Consider the following 23,371-nt stretch of genomic DNA (forward strand, 5'->3'; position numbering starts at 1 on the left):
GAGATTCCCGGAGCAAGAATAGCCCCGAACAGAATTCCGCAGGCCAGCATACGCCTGAACGGAGATTGCCGAAGGGAAGCCTAGGCCCGAACGAAGAGTCCCGCAGGCCAGAATGGGCCCGAACGGAGATTGTCGGAGGCAAGAATAGGCCCCAATAGAGTCCCACAGGCAAAAATAGGCCCGAGTAGAGGAGCCGTGCAGGCAAGAAGAGGCCCGAACAGAGTCCCGCGGGCAAGGATACGACCAAACGGAGAGTCCCGCAGGCAAGAATGGGCCCGAACGGAGAGACCCGCAGGCCAGCATACGCCTGAACGGAGATTCCCGCAGGCAAGCATAGGCCCAAACAGAGTCCTGCAGGCCGGAATAGGCCCGAACGGAGAGTCCTGCAGGCAAGCACAGGCCCGAACAGAGTCCCGCAAGCCAGGGTACGCCCGAACGGAGACTCCCGGAGCAAGAATAGGCCCGAAAAGAGTCCCGCAGGCCAGAATAGGCCCGAACGGAGAGTCCCGCAGGCCAGAGTAGGGCGGAAGAGAGATTCCTGCAGGCAAGCATAGGCCCGAACAGAGTCCCGCAGGCCCGAACAGGCCAGAACGGAGATTCCCGGAGGCAAGAATAGGCCCGAGTAAAGTCCCGCTCCAGAGAATAGGCCCGAACGGAGAGTCCCGCAGGCCAGAATGGCCCGAACGGAGAGTCCCGCAGGCCAACATAGGCCCGAACGGTCATTCCCGCAGGCAAGCATAGGCCCGAACAGAGTCCAGCAGGCCAGCATAGGCCCGAACGGAGATTCCCGGACCAAGAATAGACCCGAACGGTGTCCCGAAGGCAAAATGAGGCCCGAGTAGAGGAGCCGTGCAGGCAAGAAGACGCCCGAACACTGTCCGGCAAGCAACAATAAGCCCGAATGCAGAATCCTGCAGGCAAGAACGGGCCTGAACAGAGTCCCACTGGCAAGAAGAAGCACAAATAGAAGAGGCCCCTAGGCAAGAATAGGCCCGAGTAGAGTCCCGCTCCCAAGATTAGGCCCGAACGGAGAGTCCCGCAGGCCAGAAACGACCGAACGGAGGGTCCCGCGGGCGAGAATAGGCCCGAAGAGATGTCCTGCAGGCGGGAATACGCCCAAACTGAGAATCCCACAGGCCAGCATAACCCTGAAAGGAGATTCCCGCAGGCAAGCACAGGCCCGAACAGAGTCCCACAAGCCAGAATAGGACCGAACGGAGTTTTCCGGGGGCAACAATAGGCCTGGACAGAGGCCCGCAGGCAAAAAGAGGCCCGAGTAGAGGGGCTGTGCAGGCAAGAAGAGTCCCGAACAGAGTCCTGCAGGCAAGAATAGGCCCAAACGAAGAGCCCCGCTGGCAAGAAGAGACCGGAACAGAGTCCCGAAGGCCAGAAAGGCCCGAACGGAGAGTTCCCCAGGTGAGAATAGGCCCGAACGGAGAGTCCCGCAGGCCACAGTAGGCCCGAATAGAGGAGCCCTTAGGCAAAAATAGGCCCGAATAGAGACCCGCTCACAAGAATAGGCCCGAACGGAGAGTCCCGCAGGCCAGAAAAGCCCAAACAGAGGGTCTCGAAGGCGAGAATGGGCCCGAACGAGGGCCCCGCAGACCACGATAGGAGCGAACGGAGAGTCTCGCAGGCCAGAAAAGGCCCGAACAGAATCCCGCAGGGAAGTATAGGCCCGAATAGAGTCCCGCAGGGAAGGACAGGCCTGAATAGAGGAGCCCCGCACACACTATCAGGCCTGAATAGCGGAGCCCCGCACGCACGAACAGGCCCGAGTAGCAGAGCCCTGCAAGCACGAACAGACCCGAGTAGCGGAGCCCCGCATGCACGAACAGGCCCAAGTAGTGGAACCCCGCATGCACCAACAGGCCCGAGTAGCAGAGCCCCGCACGCACAATCAGGCCTGAGTAGCGGAGCTCCGCATGCTAGAACAGGACCGAATATCGGAGCTCCGTAAGCACAAAAGGCTGGAATAGAGCAGCCCCGCACGCAACAGGAGACCCCAAAGGAGACTCCCAGAGGCTAGATTAGGTCCGAACGGAGAGTTTTGCAGGTCAGAATTGTCCCGAACGGAGAGACCCGCAGGCAAGAATAGGCCGGAACGGAGAGTCCCGCAGGCAAGAATAGGCCCGAACGGAGAGTTGCGCAGGCGAGAATAGGCCCAAAGGAAAGTCCCGCAGGCGAGAGAATATGCCCAAATTGAGAATACCGCAGGCCAGCATACGCCTGAACGGAGATTCCCGTAGGCAAGCACAGGCCCAAACAGAGTCCCGCAGGCCAGAACAGGCCCGAACGGGGAGTCCTGCAGGCCGCAATAGGCCGGAACAGAGATTCCTGCAGGCAAGCATAGGCCCAAACAGAGTCCCGCAGGCCAGAATAGGCCCGAACGGAGTCCCGCAGGCCAGGGTATGCCCGAACGGAGATTCCCGGAGCAAGGATAGGCCCGAACAGAGTCCCGCAGGCAAGAATAGGCCCGAGTAGAGCAGCCATGCAGGCAAGATGAGGCACGAACAGAGTCCCGCTGGCAAGAGTAGCCCTGAATGGAGAACCCACAGGCAAGAATAGGCTCAAACGGAGAGTCCCGCAGACAAGAATAGGCCCGAACAGAATCCCAGAGGCAAGAATTGAGGAGCCCCGTAGGCAAGAGTAGGCCCGACTAAAGGCCCGCTCCAGAGAATAGGCCCGAGCAGAGAGTCCCGTAGGCGAAAAAGGCCTGAACAGAGAGCCCCGCAGGCAGGCATGGGCCCGAACAGAGTCCCACAGGCCAGAATAGTCCCGAACAGAGATTCCCGGAGCAAGAATAGCCCCGAACAGAATTCCGCAGGCCAGCATACGCCTGAACGGAGATTGCCGAAGGGAAGCCTAGGCCCGAACGAAGAGTCCCGCAGGCCAGAATGGGCCCGAACGGAGATTGTCGGAGGCAAGAATAGGCCCCAATAGAGTCCCACAGGCAAAAATAGGCCCGAGTAGAGGAGCCGTGCAGGCAAGAAGAGGCCCGAACAGAGTCCCGCGGGCAAGGATACGACCAAACGGAGAGTCCCGCAGGCAAGAATGGGCCCGAACGGAGAGACCCGCAGGCCAGCATACGCCTGAACGGAGATTCCCGCAGGCAAGCATAGGCCCAAACAGAGTCCTGCAGGCCGGAATAGGCCCGAACGGAGAGTCCTGCAGGCAAGCACAGGCCCGAACAGAGTCCCGCAAGCCAGGGTACGCCCGAACGGAGACTCCCGGAGCAAGAATAGGCCCGAAAAGAGTCCCGCAGGCCAGAATAGGCCCGAACGGAGAGTCCCGCAGGCCAGAGTAGGGCGGAAGAGAGATTCCTGCAGGCAAGCATAGGCCCGAACAGAGTCCCGCAGGCCCGAACAGGCCAGAACGGAGATTCCCGGAGGCAAGAATAGGCCCGAGTAAAGTCCCGCTCCAGAGAATAGGCCCGAACGGAGAGTCCCGCAGGCCAGAATGGCCCGAACGGAGAGTCCCGCAGGCCAACATAGGCCCGAACGGTCATTCCCGCAGGCAAGCATAGGCCCGAACAGAGTCCAGCAGGCCAGCATAGGCCCGAACGGAGATTCCCGGACCAAGAATAGACCCGAACGGTGTCCCGAAGGCAAAATGAGGCCCGAGTAGAGGAGCCGTGCAGGCAAGAAGACGCCCGAACACTGTCCGGCAAGCAACAATAAGCCCGAATGCAGAATCCTGCAGGCAAGAACGGGCCTGAACAGAGTCCCACTGGCAAGAAGAAGCACAAATAGAAGAGGCCCCTAGGCAAGAATAGGCCCGAGTAGAGTCCCGCTCCCAAGATTAGGCCCGAACGGAGAGTCCCGCAGGCCAGAAACGACCGAACGGAGGGTCCCGCGGGCGAGAATAGGCCCGAAGAGATGTCCTGCAGGCGGGAATACGCCCAAACTGAGAATCCCACAGGCCAGCATAACCCTGAAAGGAGATTCCCGCAGGCAAGCACAGGCCCGAACAGAGTCCCACAAGCCAGAATAGGACCGAACGGAGTTTTCCGGGGGCAACAATAGGCCTGGACAGAGGCCCGCAGGCAAAAAGAGGCCCGAGTAGAGGGGCTGTGCAGGCAAGAAGAGTCCCGAACAGAGTCCTGCAGGCAAGAATAGGCCCAAACGAAGAGCCCCGCTGGCAAGAAGAGACCGGAACAGAGTCCCGAAGGCCAGAAAGGCCCGAACGGAGAGTTCCCCAGGTGAGAATAGGCCCGAACGGAGAGTCCCGCAGGCCACAGTAGGCCCGAATAGAGGAGCCCTTAGGCAAAAATAGGCCCGAATAGAGACCCGCTCACAAGAATAGGCCCGAACGGAGAGTCCCGCAGGCCAGAAAAGCCCAAACAGAGGGTCTCGAAGGCGAGAATGGGCCCGAACGAGGGCCCCGCAGACCACGATAGGAGCGAACGGAGAGTCTCGCAGGCCAGAAAAGGCCCGAACAGAATCCCGCAGGGAAGTATAGGCCCGAATAGAGTCCCGCAGGGAAGGACAGGCCTGAATAGAGGAGCCCCGCACACACTATCAGGCCTGAATAGCGGAGCCCCGCACGCACGAACAGGCCCGAGTAGCAGAGCCCTGCAAGCACGAACAGACCCGAGTAGCGGAGCCCCGCATGCACGAACAGGCCCAAGTAGTGGAACCCCGCATGCACCAACAGGCCCGAGTAGCAGAGCCCCGCACGCACAATCAGGCCTGAGTAGCGGAGCTCCGCATGCTAGAACAGGACCGAATATCGGAGCTCCGTAAGCACAAAAGGCTGGAATAGAGCAGCCCCGCACGCAACAGGAGACCCCAAAGGAGACTCCCAGAGGCTAGATTAGGTCCGAACGGAGAGTTTTGCAGGTCAGAATTGTCCCGAACGGAGAGACCCGCAGGCAAGAATAGGCCGGAACGGAGAGTCCCGCAGGCAAGAATAGGCCCGAACGGAGAGTTGCGCAGGCGAGAATAGGCCCAAAGGAAAGTCCCGCAGGCGAGAGAATATGCCCAAATTGAGAATACCGCAGGCCAGCATACGCCTGAACGGAGATTCCCGTAGGCAAGCACAGGCCCAAACAGAGTCCCGCAGGCCAGAACAGGCCCGAACGGGGAGTCCTGCAGGCCGCAATAGGCCGGAACAGAGATTCCTGCAGGCAAGCATAGGCCCAAACAGAGTCCCGCAGGCCAGAATAGGCCCGAACGGAGTCCCGCAGGCCAGGGTATGCCCGAACGGAGATTCCCGGAGCAAGGATAGGCCCGAACAGAGTCCCGCAGGCAAGAATAGGCCCGAGTAGAGCAGCCATGCAGGCAAGATGAGGCACGAACAGAGTCCCGCTGGCAAGAGTAGCCCTGAATGGAGAACCCACAGGCAAGAATAGGCTCAAACGGAGAGTCCCGCAGACAAGAATAGGCCCGAACAGAATCCCAGAGGCAAGAATTGAGGAGCCCCGTAGGCAAGAGTAGGCCCGACTAAAGGCCCGCTCCAGAGAATAGGCCCGAGCAGAGAGTCCCGTAGGCGAAAAAGGCCTGAACAGAGAGCCCCGCAGGCAGGCATGGGCCCGAACAGAGTCCCACAGGCCAGAATAGTCCCGAACAGAGATTCCCGGAGCAAGAATAGCCCCGAACAGAATTCCGCAGGCCAGCATACGCCTGAACGGAGATTGCCGAAGGGAAGCCTAGGCCCGAACGAAGAGTCCCGCAGGCCAGAATGGGCCCGAACGGAGATTGTCGGAGGCAAGAATAGGCCCCAATAGAGTCCCACAGGCAAAAATAGGCCCGAGTAGAGGAGCCGTGCAGGCAAGAAGAGGCCCGAACAGAGTCCCGCGGGCAAGGATACGCCCAAACGGAGAGTCCCGCAGGCAAGAATGGGCCCGAACGGAGAGACCCGCAGGCCAGCATACGCCTGAACGGAGATTCCCGCAGGCAAGCATAGGCCCAAACAGAGTCCTGCAGGCCGGAATAGGCCCGAACGGAGAGTCCTGCAGGCAAGCACAGGCCCGAACAGAGTCCCGCAAGCCAGGGTACGCCCGAACGGAGACTCCCGGAGCAAGAATAGGCCCGAAAAGAGTCCCGCAGGCCAGAATAGGCCCGAACGGAGAGTCCCGCAGGCCAGAGTAGGGCGGAAGAGAGATTCCTGCAGGCAAGCATAGGCCCGAACAGAGTCCCGCAGGCCCGAACAGGCCAGAACGGAGATTCCCGGAGGCAAGAATAGGCCCGAGTAAAGTCCCGCTCCAGAGAATAGGCCCGAACGGAGAGTCCCGCAGGCCAGAATGGCCCGAACGGAGAGTCCCGCAGGCCAACATAGGCCCGAACGGTCATTCCCGCAGGCAAGCATAGGCCCGAACAGAGTCCAGCAGGCCAGCATAGGCCCGAACGGAGATTCCCGGACCAAGAATAGACCCGAACGGTGTCCCGAAGGCAAAATGAGGCCCGAGTAGAGGAGCCGTGCAGGCAAGAAGACGCCCGAACACTGTCCGGCAAGCAACAATAAGCCCGAATGCAGAATCCTGCAGGCAAGAACGGGCCTGAACAGAGTCCCACTGGCAAGAAGAAGCACAAATAGAAGAGGCCCCTAGGCAAGAATAGGCCCGAGTAGAGTCCCGCTCCCAAGATTAGGCCCGAACGGAGAGTCCCGCAGGCCAGAAACGACCGAACGGAGGGTCCCGCGGGCGAGAATAGGCCCGAAGAGATGTCCTGCAGGCGGGAATACGCCCAAACTGAGAATCCCACAGGCCAGCATAACCCTGAAAGGAGATTCCCGCAGGCAAGCACAGGCCCGAACAGAGTCCCACAAGCCAGAATAGGACCGAACGGAGTTTTCCGGGGGCAACAATAGGCCTGGACAGAGGCCCGCAGGCAAAAAGAGGCCCGAGTAGAGGGGCTGTGCAGGCAAGAAGAGTCCCGAACAGAGTCCTGCAGGCAAGAATAGGCCCAAACGAAGAGCCCCGCTGGCAAGAAGAGACCGGAACAGAGTCCCGAAGGCCAGAAAGGCCCGAACGGAGAGTTCCCCAGGTGAGAATAGGCCCGAACGGAGAGTCCCGCAGGCCACAGTAGGCCCGAATAGAGGAGCCCTTAGGCAAAAATAGGCCCGAATAGAGACCCGCTCACAAGAATAGGCCCGAACGGAGAGTCCCGCAGGCCAGAAAAGCCCAAACAGAGGGTCTCGAAGGCGAGAATGGGCCCGAACGAGGGCCCCGCAGACCACGATAGGAGCGAACGGAGAGTCTCGCAGGCCAGAAAAGGCCCGAACAGAATCCCGCAGGGAAGTATAGGCCCGAATAGAGTCCCGCAGGGAAGGACAGGCCTGAATAGAGGAGCCCCGCACACACTATCAGGCCTGAATAGCGGAGCCCCGCACGCACGAACAGGCCCGAGTAGCAGAGCCCTGCAAGCACGAACAGACCCGAGTAGCGGAGCCCCGCATGCACGAACAGGCCCAAGTAGTGGAACCCCGCATGCACCAACAGGCCCGAGTAGCAGAGCCCCGCACGCACAATCAGGCCTGAGTAGCGGAGCTCCGCATGCTAGAACAGGACCGAATATCGGAGCTCCGTAAGCACAAAAGGCTGGAATAGAGCAGCCCCGCACGCAACAGGAGACCCCAAAGGAGACTCCCAGAGGCTAGATTAGGTCCGAACGGAGAGTTTTGCAGGTCAGAATTGTCCCGAACGGAGAGACCCGCAGGCAAGAATAGGCCGGAACGGAGAGTCCCGCAGGCAAGAATAGGCCCGAACGGAGAGTTGCGCAGGCGAGAATAGGCCCAAAGGAAAGTCCCGCAGGCGAGAGAATATGCCCAAATTGAGAATACCGCAGGCCAGCATACGCCTGAACGGAGATTCCCGTAGGCAAGCACAGGCCCAAACAGAGTCCCGCAGGCCAGAACAGGCCCGAACGGGGAGTCCTGCAGGCCGCAATAGGCCGGAACAGAGATTCCTGCAGGCAAGCATAGGCCCAAACAGAGTCCCGCAGGCCAGAATAGGCCCGAACGGAGTCCCGCAGGCCAGGGTATGCCCGAACGGAGATTCCCGGAGCAAGGATAGGCCCGAACAGAGTCCCGCAGGCAAGAATAGGCCCGAGTAGAGCAGCCATGCAGGCAAGATGAGGCACGAACAGAGTCCCGCTGGCAAGAGTAGCCCTGAATGGAGAACCCACAGGCAAGAATAGGCTCAAACGGAGAGTCCCGCAGACAAGAATAGGCCCGAACAGAATCCCAGAGGCAAGAACTGAGGAGCCCCGTAGGCAAGAGTAGGCCCGACTAAAGGCCCGCTCCAGAGAATAGGCCCGAGCAGAGAGTCCCGTAGGCGAAAAAGGCCTGAACAGAGAGCCCCGCAGGCAGGCATGGGCCCGAACAGAGTCCCACAGGCCAGAATAGTCCCGAACAGAGATTCCCGGAGCAAGAATAGCCCCGAACAGAATTCCGCAGGCCAGCATACGCCTGAACGGAGATTGCCGAAGGGAAGCCTAGGCCCGAACGAAGAGTCCCGCAGGCCAGAATGGGCCCGAACGGAGATTGTCGGAGGCAAGAATAGGCCCCAATAGAGTCCCACAGGCAAAAATAGGCCCGAGTAGAGGAGCCGTGCAGGCAAGAAGAGGCCCGAACAGAGCCCCGCGGGCAAGGATACGCCCAAACGGAGAGTCCCGCAGGCAAGAATGGGCCCGAACGGAGAGACCCGCAGGCCAGCATACGCCTGAACGGAGATTCCCGCAGGCAAGCATAGGCCCAAACAGAGTCCTGCAGGCCGGAATAGGCCCGAACGGAGAGTCCTGCAGGCAAGCACAGGCCCGAACAGAGTCCCGCAAGCCAGGGTACGCCCGAACGGAGACTCCCGGAGCAAGAATAGGCCCGAAAAGAGTCCCGCAGGCCAGAATAGGCCCGAACGGAGAGTCCCGCAGGCCAGAGTAGGGCGGAAGAGAGATTCCTGCAGGCAAGCATAGGCCCGAACAGAGTCCCGCAGGCCCGAACAGGCCAGAACGGAGATTCCCGGAGGCAAGAATAGGCCCGAGTAAAGTCCCGCTCCAGAGAATAGGCCCGGACGGAGAGTCCCGCAGGCCAGAATGGCCCGAACGGAGAGTCCCGCAGGCCAACATAGGCCCGAACGGTCATTCCCGCAGGCAAGCATAGGCCCGAACAGAGTCCAGCAGGCCAGCATAGGCCCGAACGGAGATTCCCGGACCAAGAATAGACCCGAACGGTGTCCCGAAGGCAAAATGAGGCCCGAGTAGAGGAGCCGTGCAGGCAAGAAGACGCCCGAACACTGTCCGGCAAGCAACAATAAGCCCGAATGCAGAATCCTGCAGGCAAGAACGGGCCTGAACAGAGTCCCACTGGCAAGAAGAAGCACAAATAGAAGAGGCCCCTAGGCAAGAATAGGCCCGAGTAGAGTCCCGCTCCCAAGATTAGGCCCGAACGGAGAGTCCCGCAGGCCAGAAACGACCGAACGGAGGGTCCCGCGGGCGAGAATAGGCCCGAAGAGATGTCCTGCAGGCGGGAATACGCCCAAACTGAGAATCCCACAGGCCAGCATAACCCTGAAAGGAGATTCCCGCAGGCAAGCACAGGCCCGAACAGAGTCCCACAAGCCAGAATAGGACCGAACGGAGTTTTCCGGGGGCAACAATAGGCCTGGACAGAGGCCCGCAGGCAAAAAGAGGCCCGAGTAGAGGGGCTGTGCAGGCAAGAAGAGTCCCGAACAGAGTCCTGCAGGCAAGAATAGGCCCAAACGAAGAGCCCCGCTGGCAAGAAGAGACCGGAACAGAGTCCCGAAGGCCAGAAAGGCCCGAACGGAGAGTTCCCCAGGTGAGAATAGGCCCGAACGGAGAGTCCCGCAGGCCACAGTAGGCCCGAATAGAGGAGCCCTTAGGCAAAAATAGGCCCGAATAGAGACCCGCTCACAAGAATAGGCCCGAACGGAGAGTCCCGCAGGCCAGAAAAGCCCAAACAGAGGGTCTCGAAGGCGAGAATGGGCCCGAACGAGGGCCCCGCAGACCACGATAGGAGCGAACGGAGAGTCTCGCAGGCCAGAAAAGGCCCGAACAGAATCCCGCAGGGAAGTATAGGCCCGAATAGAGTCCCGCAGGGAAGGACAGGCCTGAATAGAGGAGCCCCGCACACACTATCAGGCCTGAATAGCGGAGCCCCGCACGCACGAACAGGCCCGAGTAGCAGAGCCCTGCAAGCACGAACAGACCCGAGTAGCGGAGCCCCGCATGCACGAACAGGCCCAAGTAGTGGAACCCCGCATGCACCAACAGGCCCGAGTAGCAGAGCCCCGCACGCACAATCAGGCCTGAGTAGCGGAGCTCCGCATGCTAGAACAGGACCGAATATCGGAGCTCCGTAACCACAAAAGGCTGGAATAGAGCAGCCCCGCACGCAACAGGAGACCCCAAAGGAGACTCCCAGAGGCTAGATTAGGTCCGAACGGAGAGTTTTGCAGGTCAGAATTGTCCCGAACGGAGAGACCCGCAGGCAAGAATAGGCCGGAACGGAGAGTCCCGCAGGCAAGAATAGGCCCGAACGGAGAGTTGCGCAGGCGAGAATAGGCCCAAAGGAAAGTCCCGCAGGCGAGAGAATATGCCCAAATTGAGAATACCGCAGGCCAGCATACGCCTGAACGGAGATTCCCGTAGGCAAGCACAGGCCCAAACAGAGTCCCGCAGGCCAGAACAGGCCCGAACGGGGAGTCCTGCAGGCCGCAATAGGCCGGAACAGAGATTCCTGCAGGCAAGCATAGGCCCAAACAGAGTCCCGCAGGCCAGAATAGGCCCGAACGGAGTCCCGCAGGCCAGGGTATGCCCGAACGGAGATTCCCGGAGCAAGGATAGGCCCGAACAGAGTCCCGCAGGCAAGAATAGGCCCGAGTAGAGCAGCCATGCAGGCAAGATGAGGCACGAACAGAGTCCCGCTGGCAAGAGTAGCCCTGAATGGAGAACCCACAGGCAAGAATAGGCTCAAACGGAGAGTCCCGCAGACAAGAATAGGCCCGAACAGAATCCCAGAGGCAAGAATTGAGGAGCCCCGTAGGCAAGAGTAGGCCCGACTAAAGGCCCGCTCCAGAGAATAGGCCCGAGCAGAGAGTCCCGTAGGCGAAAAAGGCCTGAACAGAGAGCCCCGCAGGCAGGCATGGGCCCGAACAGAGTCCCACAGGCCAGAATAGTCCCGAACAGAGATTCCCGGAGCAAGAATAGCCCCGAACAGAATTCCGCAGGCCAGCATACGCCTGAACGGAGATTGCCGAAGGGAAGCCTAGGCCCGAACGAAGAGTCCCGCAGGCCAGAATGGGCCCGAACGGAGATTGTCGGAGGCAAGAATAGGCCCCAATAGAGTCCCACAGGCAAAAATAGGCCCGAGTAGAGGAGCCGTGCAGGCAAGAAGAGGCCCGAACAGAGTCCCGCGGGCAAGGATACGACCAAACGGAGAGTCCCGCAGGCAAGAATGGGCCCGAACGGAGAGACCCGCAGGCCAGCATACGCCTGAACGGAGATTCCCGCAGGCAAGCATAGGCCCAAACAGAGTCCTGCAGGCCGGAATAGGCCCGAACGGAGAGTCCTGCAGGCAAGCACAGGCCCGAACAGAGTCCCGCAAGCCAGGGTACGCCCGAACGGAGACTCCCGGAGCAAGAATAGGCCCGAAAAGAGTCCCGCAGGCCAGAATAGGCCCGAACGGAGAGTCCCGCAGGCCAGAGTAGGGCGGAAGAGAGATTCCTGCAGGCAAGCATAGGCCCGAACAGAGTCCCGCAGGCCCGAACAGGCCAGAACGGAGATTCCCGGAGGCAAGAATAGGCCCGAGTAAAGTCCCGCTCCAGAGAATAGGCCCGAACGGAGAGTCCCGCAGGCCAGAATGGCCCGAACGGAGAGTCCCGCAGGCCAACATAGGCCCGAACGGTCATTCCCGCAGGCAAGCATAGGCCCGAACAGAGTCCAGCAGGCCAGCATAGGCCCGAACGGAGATTCCCGGACCAAGAATAGACCCGAACGGTGTCCCGAAGGCAAAATGAGGCCCGAGTAGAGGAGCCGTGCAGGCAAGAAGACGCCCGAACACTGTCCGGCAAGCAACAATAAGCCCGAATGCAGAATCCTGCAGGCAAGAACGGGCCTGAACAGAGTCCCACTGGCAAGAAGAAGCACAAATAGAAGAGGCCCCTAGGCAAGAATAGGCCCGAGTAGAGTCCCGCTCCCAAGATTAGGCCCGAACGGAGAGTCCCGCAGGCCAGAAACGACCGAACGGAGGGTCCCGCGGGCGAGAATAGGCCCGAAGAGATGTCCTGCAGGCGGGAATACGCCCAAACTGAGAATCCCACAGGCCAGCATAACCCTGAAAGGAGATTCCCGCAGGCAAGCACAGGCCCGAACAGAGTCCCACAAGCCAGAATAGGACCGAACGGAGTTTTCCGGGGGCAACAATAGGCCTGGACAGAGGCCCGCAGGCAAAAAGAGGCCCGAGTAGAGGGGCTGTGCAGGCAAGAAGAGTCCCGAACAGAGTCCTGCAGGCAAGAATAGGCCCAAACGAAGAGCCCCGCTGGCAAGAAGAGACCGGAACAGAGTCCCGAAGGCCAGAAAGGCCCGAACGGAGAGTTCCGTGAGAATAGGCCCGAACGGAGAGTCCCGCAGGCCCACCAGGGTAGGCCCGAATAGAGGAGCCCTTAGGCAAAAATAGGCCCGAATAGAGACCCGCTCACAAGAATAGGCCCGAACGGAGAGTCCCGCAGGCCAGAAAAGCCCAAACAGAGGGTCTCGAAGGCGAGAATGGGCCCGAACGAGGGCCCCGCAGACCACGATAGGAGCGAACGGAGAGTCTCGCAGGCCAGAAAAGGCCCGAACAGAATCCCGCAGGGAAGTATAGGCCCGAATAGAGTCCCGCAGGGAAGGACAGGCCTGAATAGAGGAGCCCCGCACACACTATCAGGCCTGAATAGCGGAGCCCCGCACGCACGAACAGGCCCGAGTAGCAGAGCCCTGCAAGCACGAACAGACCCGAGTAGCGGAGCCCCGCATGCACGAACAGGCCCAAGTAGTGGAACCCCGCATGCACCAACAGGCCCGAGTAGCAGAGCCCCGCACGCACAATCAGGCCTGAGTAGCGGAGCTCCGCATGCTAGAACAGGACCGAATATCGGAGCTCCGTAAGCACAAAAGGCTGGAATAGAGCAGCCCCGCACGCAACAGGAGACCCCAAAGGAGACTCCCAGAGGCTAGATTAGGTCCGAACGGAGAGTTTTGCAGGTCAGAATTGTCCCGAACGGAGAGACCCGCAGGCAAGAATAGGCCGGAACGGAGAGTCCCGCAGGCAAGAATAGGCCCGAACGGAGAGTTGCGCAGGCGAGAATAGGCCCAAAGGAAAGTCCCGCAGGCGAGAGAATATGCCCAAATTGAGAATACCGCAGGCCAGCATACGCCTGAACGGAGATTCCCGTAGGCAAGCACAGGCCCAAACAGAGTCCCGCAACAGGCCCGAACGGGGAGTCCTGCAGGCCGCAATAGGCCGGAACAGAGATTCCTGCAGGCAAGCATAGGCCCAAACAGAGTCCCGCAGGCCAGAATAGGCCCGAACGGAGTCCCGCAGGCCAGGGTATGCCCGAACGGAGATTCCCGGAGCAAGGATAGGCCCGAACAGAGTCCCGCAGGCAAGAATAGGCCCGAGTAGAGCAGCCATGCAGGCAAGATGAGGCACGAACAGAGTCCCGCTGGCAAGAGTAGCCCTGAATGGAGAACCCACAGGCAAGAATAGGCTCAAACGGAGAGTCCCGCAGACAAGAATAGGCCCGAACAGAATCCCAGAGGCAAGAATTGAGGAGCCCCGTAGGCAAGAGTAGGCCCGACTAAAGGCCCGCTCCAGAGAATAGGCCCGAGCAGAGAGTCCCGTAGGCGAAAAAGGCCTGAACAGAGAGCCCCGCAGGCAGGCATGGGCCCGAAACAGAGTCCCACAGGCCAGAATAGTCCCGAACAGAGATTCCCGGAGCAAGAATAGCCCCGAACAGAATTCCGCAGGCCAGCATACGCCTGAACGGAGATTGCCGAAGGGAAGCCTAGGCCCGAACGAAGAGTCCCGCAGGCCAGAATGGGCCCGAACGGAGATTGTCGGAGGCAAGAATAGGCCCCAATAGAGTCCCACAGGCAAAAATAGGCCCGAGTAGAGGAGCCGTGCAGGCAAGAAGAGGCCCGAACAGAGTCCCCGCGGGCAAGGATACGCCCAAACGGAGAGTCCCGCAGGCAAGAATGGGCCCGAACGGAGAGACCCGCAGGCCAGCATACGCCTGAACGGAGATTCCCGCAGGCAAGCATAGGCCCAAACAGAGTCCTGCAGGCCGGAATAGGCCCGAACGGAGAGTCCTGCAGGCAAGCACAGGCCCGAACAGAGTCCCGCAAGCCAGGGTACGCCCGAACGGAGACTCCCGGAGCAAGAATAGGCCCGAAAAGAGTCCCGCAGGCCAGAATAGGCCCGAACGGAGAGTCCCGCAGGGCCAGAGTAGGGCGGAAGAGAGATTCCTGCAGGCAAGCATAGGCCCGAACAGAGTTCCCGCAGGCCCGAACAGGCCAGAACGGAGATTCCCGGAGGCAAGAATAGGCCCGAGTAAAGTCCCGCTCCAGAGAATAGGCCCGGACGGAGAGTCCCGCAGGCCAGAATGGCCCGAACGGAGAGTCCCGCAGGCCAACATAGGCCCGAACGGTCATTCCCGCAGGCAAGCATAGGCCCGAACAGAGTCCAGCAGGCCCAGCCATAGGCCGAACAGAGAGGATTCCCGGACCAAGAATAGACCCGAACGGTGTCCCGAAGGCAAAATGAGGCCCGAGTAGAGGAGCCGTGCAGGCAAGAAGACGCCCGAACACTGTCCGGCAAGCAACAATAAGCCCGAATGCAGAATCCTGCAGGCAAGAACGGGCCTGAACAGAGTCCCACTGGCAAGAAGAAGCACAAATAGAAGAGGCCCCTAGGCAAGAATAGGCCCGAGTAGAGTCCCGCTCCCAAGATTAGGCCCGAACGGAGAGTCCCGCAGGCCAGAAACGACCGAACGGAGGGTCCCGCGGGCGAGAATAGGCCCGAAGAGATGTCCTGCAGGCGGGAATACGCCCAAACTGAGAATCCCACAGGCCAGCATAACCCTGAAAGGAGATTCCCGCAGGCAAGCACAGGCCCGAACAGAGTCCCACAAGCCAGAATAGGACCGAACGGAGTTTTCCGGGGGCAACAATAGGCCTGGACAGAGGCCCGCAGGCAAAAAGAGGCCCGAGTAGAGGGGCTGTGCAGGCAAGAAGAGTCCCGAACAGAGTCCTGCAGGCAAGAATAGGCCCAAACGAAGAGCCCCGCTGGCAAGAAGAGACCGGAACAGAGTCCCGAAGGCCAGAAAGGCCCGAACGGAGAGTTCCCCAGGTGAGAATAGGCCCGAACGGAGAGTCCCGCAGGCCACAGTAGGCCCGAATAGAGGAGCCCTTAGGCAAAAATAGGCCCGAATAGAGACCCGCTCACAAGAATAGGCCCGAACGGAGAGTCCCGCAGGCCAGAAAAGCCCAAACAGAGGGTCTCGAAGGCGAGAATGGGCCCGAACGAGGCCCCGCAGACCACGATAGGAGCGAACGGAGAGTCTCGCAGGCCAGAAAAGGCCCGAACAGAATCCCGCAGGGAAGTATAGGCCCGAATAGAGTCCCGCAGGGAAGGACAGGCCTGAATAGAGGAGCCCCGCACACACTATCAGGCCTGAATAGCGGAGCCCCGCACGCACGAACAGGCCCGAGTAGCAGAGCCCTGCAAGCACGAACAGACCCGAGTAGCGGAGCCCCGCATGCACGAACAGGCCCAAGTAGTGGAACCCCGCATGCACCAACAGGCCCGAGTAGCAGAGCCCCGCACGCACAATCAGGCCTGAGTAGCGGAGCTCCGCATGCTAGAACAGGACCGAATATCGGAGCTCCGTAACCACAAAAGGCTGGAATAGAGCAGCCCCGCACGCAACAGGAGACCCCAAAGGAGACTCCCAGAGGCTAGATTAGGTCCGAACGGAGAGTTTTGCAGGTCAGAATTGTCCCGAACGGAGAGACCCGCAGGCAAGAATAGGCCGGAACGGAGAGTCCCGCAGGCAAGAATAGGCCCGAACGGAGAGTTGCGCAGGCGAGAATAGGCCCAAAGGAAAGTCCCGCAGGCGAGAGAATATGCCCAAATTGAGAATACCGCAGGCCAGCATACGCCTGAACGGAGATTCCCGTAGGCAAGCACAGGCCCAAACAGAGTCCCGCAGGCCAGAACAGGCCCGAACGGGGAGTCCTGCAGGCCGCAATAGGCCGGAACAGAGATTCCTGCAGGCAAGCATAGGCCCAAACAGAGTCCCGCAGGCCAGAATAGGCCCGAACGGAGTCCCGCAGGCCAGGGTATGCCGGAACGGAGATTCCCGGAGCAAGGATAGGCCCGAACAGAGTCCCGCAGGCAAGAATAGGCCCGAGTAGAGCAGCCATGCAGGCAAGATGAGGCACGAACAGAGTCCCGCTGGCAAGAGTAGCCCTGAATGGAGAACCCACAGGCAAGAATAGGCTCAAACGGAGAGTCCCGCAGACAAGAATAGGCCCGAACAGAATCCCAGAGGCAAGAACTGAGGAGCCCCGTAGGCAAGAGTAGGCCCGACTAAAGGCCCGCTCCAGAGAATAGGCCCGAGCAGAGAGTCCCGTAGGCGAAAAAGGCCTGAACAGAGAGCCCCGCAGGCAGGCATGGGCCCGAACAGAGTCCCACAGGCCAGAATAGTCCCGAACAGAGATTCCCGGAGCAAGAATAGCCCCGAACAGAATTCCGCAGGCCAGCATACGCCTGAACGGAGATTGCCGAAGGGAAGCCTAGGCCCGAACGAAGAGTCCCGCAGGCCAGAATGGGCCCGAACGGAGATTGTCGGAGGCAAGAATAGGCCCCAATAGAGTCCCACAGGCAAAAATAGGCCCGAGTAGAGGAGCCGTGCAGGCAAGAAGAGGCCCGAACAGAGTCCCGCGGGCAAGGATACGACCAAACGGAGAGTCCCGCAGGCAAGAATGGGCCCGAACGGAGAGACCCGCAGGCCAGCATACGCCTGAACGGAGATTCCCGCAGGCAAGCATAGGCCCAAACAGAGTCCTGCAGGCCGGAATAGGCCCGAACGGAGAGTCCTGCAGGCAAGCACAGGCCCGAACAGAGTCCCCGCAAGCCAGGGTACGCCCGAACGGAGACTCCCGGAGCAAGAATAGGCCCGAAAAGAGTCCCGCAGGCCAGAATAGGCCCGAACGGAGAGTCCCGCAGGCCAGAGTAGGGCGGAAGAGAGATTCCTGCAGGCAAGCATAGGCCCGAACAGAGTCCCGCAGGCCCGAACAGGCCAGAACGGAGATTCCCGGAGGCAAGAATAGGCCCGAGTAAAGTCCCGCTCCAGAGAATAGGCCCGAACGGAGAGTCCCGCAGGCCAGAATGGCCCGAACGGAGAGTCCCGCAGGCCAACATAGGCCCGAACGGTCATTCCCGCAGGCAAGCATAGGCCCGAACAGAGTCCAGCAGGCCAGCATAGGCCCGAACGGAGATTCCCGGACCAAGAATAGACCCGAACGGTGTCCCGAAGGCAAAATGAGGCCCGAGTAGAGGAGCCGTGCAGGCAAGAAGACGCCCGAACACTGTCCGGCAAGCAACAATAAGCCCGAATGCAGAATCCTGCAGGCAAGAACGGGCCTGAACAGAGTCCCACTGGCAAGAAGAAGCACAAATAGAAGAGGCCCCTAGGCAAGAATAGGCCCGAGTAGAGTCCCGCTCCCAAGATTAGGCCCGAACGGAGAGTCCCGCAGGCCAGAAACGACCGAACGGAGGGTCCCGCGGGCGAGAATAGGCCCGAAGAGATGTCCTGCAGGCGGGAATACGCCCAAACTGAGAATCCCACAGGCCAGCATAACCCTGAAAGGAGATTCCCGCAGGCAAGCACAGGCCCGAACAGAGTCCCACAAGCCAGAATAGGACCGAACGGAGTTTTCCGGGGGCAACAATAGGCCTGGACAGAGGCCCGCAGGCAAAAAGAGGCCCGAGTAGAGGGGCTGTGCAGGCAAGAAGAGTCCCGAACAGAGTCCTGCAGGCAAGAATAGGCCCAAACGAAGAGCCCCGCTGGCAAGAAGAGACCCGAACAGAGTCCCGAAGGCCAGAAAGGCCCGAACGGAGAGTTCCCCAGGTGAGAATAGGCCCGAACGGAGAGTCCCGCAGGCCACAGTAGGCCCGAATAGAGGAGCCCTTAGGCAAAAATAGGCCCGAATAGAGACCCGCTCACAAGAATAGGCCCGAACGGAGAGTCCCGCAGGCCAGAAAAGCCCAAACAGAGGGTCTCGAAGGCGAGAATGGGCCCGAACGAGGGCCCCGCAGACCACGATAGGAGCGAACGGAGAGTCTCGCAGGCCAGAAAAGGCCCGAACAGAATCCCGCAGGGAAGTATAGGCCCGAATAGAGTCCCGCAGGGAAGGACAGGCCTGAATAGAGGAGCCCCGCACACACTATCAGGCCTGAATAGCGGAGCCCCGCACGCACGAACAGGCCCGAGTAGCAGAGCCCTGCAAGCACGAACAGACCCGAGTAGCGGAGCCCCGCATGCACGAACAGGCCCAAGTAGTGGAACCCCGCATGCACCAACAGGCCCGAGTAGCAGAGCCCCGCACGCACAATCAGGCCTGAGTAGCGGAGCTCCGCATGCTAGAACAGGACCGAATATCGGAGCTCCGTAAGCACAAAAGGCTGGAATAGAGCAGCCCCGCACGCAACAGGAGACCCCAAAGGAGACTCCCAGAGGCTAGATTAGGTCCGAACGGAGAGTTTTGCAGGTCAGAATTGTCCCGAACGGAGAGACCCGCAGGCAAGAATAGGCCGGAACGGAGAGTCCCGCAGGCAAGAATAGGCCCGAACGGAGAGTTGCGCAGGCGAGAATAGGCCCAAAGGAAAGTCCCGCAGGCGAGAGAATATGCCCAAATTGAGAATACCGCAGGCCAGCATACGCCTGAACGGAGATTCCCGTAGGCAAGCACAGGCCCAAACAGAGTCCCGCAGGCCAGAACAGGCCCGAACGGGGAGTCCTGCAGGCCGCAATAGGCCGGAACAGAGATTCCTGCAGGCAAGCATAGGCCCAAACAGAGTCCCGCAGGCCAGAATAGGCCCGAACGGAGTCCCGCAGGCCAGGGTATGCCCGAACGGAGATTCCCGGAGCAAGGATAGGCCCGAACAGAGTCCCGCAGGCAAGAATAGGCCCGAGTAGAGCAGCCATGCAGGCAAGATGAGGCACGAACAGAGTCCCGCTGGCAAGAGTAGCCCTGAATGGAGAACCCACAGGCAAGAATAGGCTCAAACGGAGAGTCCCGCAGACAAGAATAGGCCCGAACAGAATCCCAGAGGCAAGAATTGAGGAGCCCCGTAGGCAAGAGTAGGCCCGACTAAAGGCCCGCTCCAGAGAATAGGCCCGAGCAGAGAGTCCCGTAGGCGAAAAAGGCCTGAACAGAGAGCCCCGCAGGCAGGCATGGGCCCGAACAGAGTCCCACAGGCCAGAATAGTCCCGAACAGAGATTCCCGGAGCAAGAATAGCCCCGAACAGAATTCCGCAGGCCAGCATACGCCTGAACGGAGATTGCCGAAGGGAAGCCTAGGCCCGAACGAAGAGTCCCGCAGGCCAGAATGGGCCCGAACGGAGATTGTCGGAGGCAAGAATAGGCCCCAATAGAGTCCCACAGGCAAAAATAGGCCCGAGTAGAGGAGCCGTGCAGGCAAGAAGAGGCCCGAACAGAGTCCCGCGGGCAAGGATACGCCCAAACGGAGAGTCCCGCAGGCAAGAATGGGCCCGAACGGAGAGACCCGCAGGCCAGCATACGCCTGAACGGAGATTCCCGCAGGCAAGCATAGGCCCAAACAGAGTCCTGCAGGCCGGAATAGGCCCGAACGGAGAGTCCTGCAGGCAAGCACAGGCCCGAACAGAGTCCCGCAAGCCAGGGTACGCCCGAACGGAGACTCCCGGAGCAAGAATAGGCCCGAAAAGAGTCCCGCAGGCCAGAATAGGCCCGAACGGAGAGTCCCGCAGGCCAGAGTAGGGCGGAAGAGAGATTCCTGCAGGCAAGCATAGGCCCGAACAGAGTCCCGCAGGCCCGAACAGGCCAGAACGGAGATTCCCGGAGGCAAGAATAGGCCCGAGTAAAGTCCCGCTCCAGAGAATAGGCCCGGACGGAGAGTCCCGCAGGCCAGAATGGCCCGAACGGAGAGTCCCGCAGGCCAACATAGGCCCGAACGGTCATTCCCGCAGGCAAGCATAGGCCCGAACAGAGTCCAGCAGGCCAGCATAGGCCCGAACGGAGATTCCCGGACCAAGAATAGACCCGAACGGTGTCCCGAAGGCAAAATGAGGCCCGAGTAGAGGAGCCGTGCAGGCAAGAAGACGCCCGAACACTGTCCGGCAAGCAACAATAAGCCCGAATGCAGAATCCTGCAGGCAAGAACGGGCCTGAACAGAGTCCCACTGGCAAGAAGAAGCACAAATAGAAGAGGCCCCTAGGCAAGAATAGGCCCGAGTAGAGTCCCGCTCCCAAGATTAGGCCCGAACGGAGAGTCCCGCAGGCCAGAAACGACCGAACGGAGGGTCCCGCGGGCGAGAATAGGCCCGAAGAGATGTCCTGCAGGCGGGAATACGCCCAAACTGAGAATCCCACAGGCCAGCATAACCCTGAAAGGAGATTCCCGCAGGCAAGCACAGGCCCGAACAGAGTCCCACAAGCCAGAATAGGACCGAACGGAGTTTTCCGGGGGCAACAATAGGCCTGGACAGAGGCCCGCAGGCAAAAAGAGGCCCGAGTAGAGGGGCTGTGCAGGCAAGAAGAGTCCCGAACAGAGTCCTGCAGGCAAGAATAGGCCCAAACGAAGAGCCCCGCTGGCAAGAAGAGACCGGAACAGAGTCCCGAAGGCCAGAAAGGCCCGAACGGAGAGTTCCCCAGGTGAGAATAGGCCCGAACGGAGAGTCCCGCAGGCCACAGTAGGCCCGAATAGAGGAGCCCTTAGGCAAAAATAGGCCCGAATAGAGACCCGCTCACAAGAATAGGCCCGAACGGAGAGTCCCGCAGGCCAGAAAAGCCCAAACAGAGGGTCTCGAAGGCGAGAATGGGCCCGAACGAGGGCCCCGCAGACCACGATAGGAGCGAACGGAGAGTCTCGCAGGCCAGAAAAGGCCCGAACAGAATCCCGCAGGGAAGTATAGGCCCGAATAGAGTCCCGCAGGGAAGGACAGGCCTGAATAGAGGAGCCCCGCACACACTATCAGGCCTGAATAGCGGAGCCCCGCACGCACGAACAGGCCCGAGTAGCAGAGCCCTGCAAGCACGAACAGACCCGAGTAGCGGAGCCCCGCATGCACGAACAGGCCCAAGTAGTGGAACCCCGCATGCACCAACAGGCCCGAGTAGCAGAGCCCCGCACGCACAATCAGGCCTGAGTAGCGGAGCTCCGCATGCTAGAACAGGACCGAATATCGGAGCTCCGTAAGCACAAAAGGCTGGAATAGAGCAGCCCCGCACGCAACAGGAGACCCCAAAGGAGACTCCCAGAGGCTAGATTAGGTCCGAACGGAGAGTTTTGCAGGTCAGAATTGTCCCGAACGGAGAGACCCGCAGGCAAGAATAGGCCGGAACGGAGAGTCCCGCAGGCAAGAATAGGCCCGAACGGAGAGTTGCGCAGGCGAGAATAGGCCCAAAGGAAAGTCCCGCAGGCGAGAGAATATGCCCAAATTGAGAATACCGCAGGCCAGCATACGCCTGAACGGAGATTCCCGTAGGCAAGCACAGGCCCAAACAGAGTCCCGCAGGCCAGAACAGGCCCGAACGGGGAGTCCTGCAGGCCGCAATAGGCCGGAACAGAGATTCCTGCAGGCAAGCATAGGCCCAAACAGAGTCCCGCAGGCCAGAATAGGCCCGAACGGAGTCCCGCAGGCCAGGGTATGCCGGAACGGAGATTCCCGGAGCAAGGATAGGCCCGAACAGAGTCCCGCAGGCAAGAATAGGCCCGAGTAGAGCAGCCATGCAGGCAAGATGAGGCACGAACAGAGTCCCGCTGGCAAGAGTAGCCCTGAATGGAGAACCCACAGGCAAGAATAGGCTCAAACGGAGAGTCCCGCAGACAAGAATAGGCCCGAACAGAATCCCAGAGGCAAGAACTGAGGAGCCCCGTAGGCAAGAGTAGGCCCGACTAAAGGCCCGCTCCAGAGAATAGGCCCGAGCAGAGAGTCCCGTAGGCGAAAAAGGCCTGAACAGAGAGCCCCGCAGGCAGGCATGGGCCCGAACAGAGTCCCACAGGCCAGAATAGTCCCGAACAGAGATTCCCGGAGCAAGAATAGCCCCGAACAGAATTCCGCAGGCCAGCATACGCCTGAACGGAGATTGCCGAAGGGAAGCCTAGGCCCGAACGAAGAGTCCCGCAGGCCAGAATGGGCCCGAACGGAGATTGTCGGAGGCAAGAATAGGCCCCAATAGAGTCCCACAGGCAAAAATAGGCCCGAGTAGAGGAGCCGTGCAGGCAAGAAGAGGCCCGAACAGAGTCCCGCGGGCAAGGATACGACCAAACGGAGAGTCCCGCAGGCAAGAATGGGCCCGAACGGAGAGACCCGCAGGCCAGCATACGCCTGAACGGAGATTCCCGCAGGCAAGCATAGGCCCAAACAGAGTCCTGCAGGCCGGAATAGGCCCGAACGGAGAGTCCTGCAGGCAAGCACAGGCCCGAACAGAGTCCCGCAAGCCAGGGTACGCCCGAACGGAGACTCCCGGAGCAAGAATAGGCCCGAAAAGAGTCCCGCAGGCCAGAATAGGCCCGAACGGAGAGTCCCGCAGGCCAGAGTAGGGCGGAAGAGAGATTCCTGCAGGCAAGCATAGGCCCGAACAGAGTCCCGCAGGCCCGAACAGGCCAGAACGGAGATTCCCGGAGGCAAGAATAGGCCCGAGTAAAGTCCCGCTCCAGAGAATAGGCCCGAACGGAGAGTCCCGCAGGCCAGAATGGCCCGAACGGAGAGTCCCGCAGGCCAACATAGGCCCGAACGGTCATTCCCGCAGGCAAGCATAGGCCCGAACAGAGTCCAGCAGGCCAGCATAGGCCCGAACGGAGATTCCCGGACCAAGAATAGACCCGAACGGTGTCCCGAAGGCAAAATGAGGCCCGAGTAGAGGAGCCGTGCAGGCAAGAAGACGCCCGAACACTGTCCGGCAAGCAACAATAAGCCCGAATGCAGAATCCTGCAGGCAAGAACGGGCCTGAACAGAGTCCCACTGGCAAGAAGAAGCACAAATAGAAGAGGCCCCTAGGCAAGAATAGGCCCGAGTAGAGTCCCGCTCCCAAGATTAGGCCCGAACGGAGAGTCCCGCAGGCCAGAAACGACCGAACGGAGGGTCCCGCGGGCGAGAATAGGCCCGAA

The sequence above is a fragment of the Elephas maximus genome, chromosome 16 (assembly GCF_024166365.1).
Source record: "Elephas maximus indicus isolate mEleMax1 chromosome 16, mEleMax1 primary haplotype, whole genome shotgun sequence".
Classification (NCBI taxonomy): Eukaryota; Metazoa; Chordata; class Mammalia; order Proboscidea; family Elephantidae; genus Elephas; species Elephas maximus.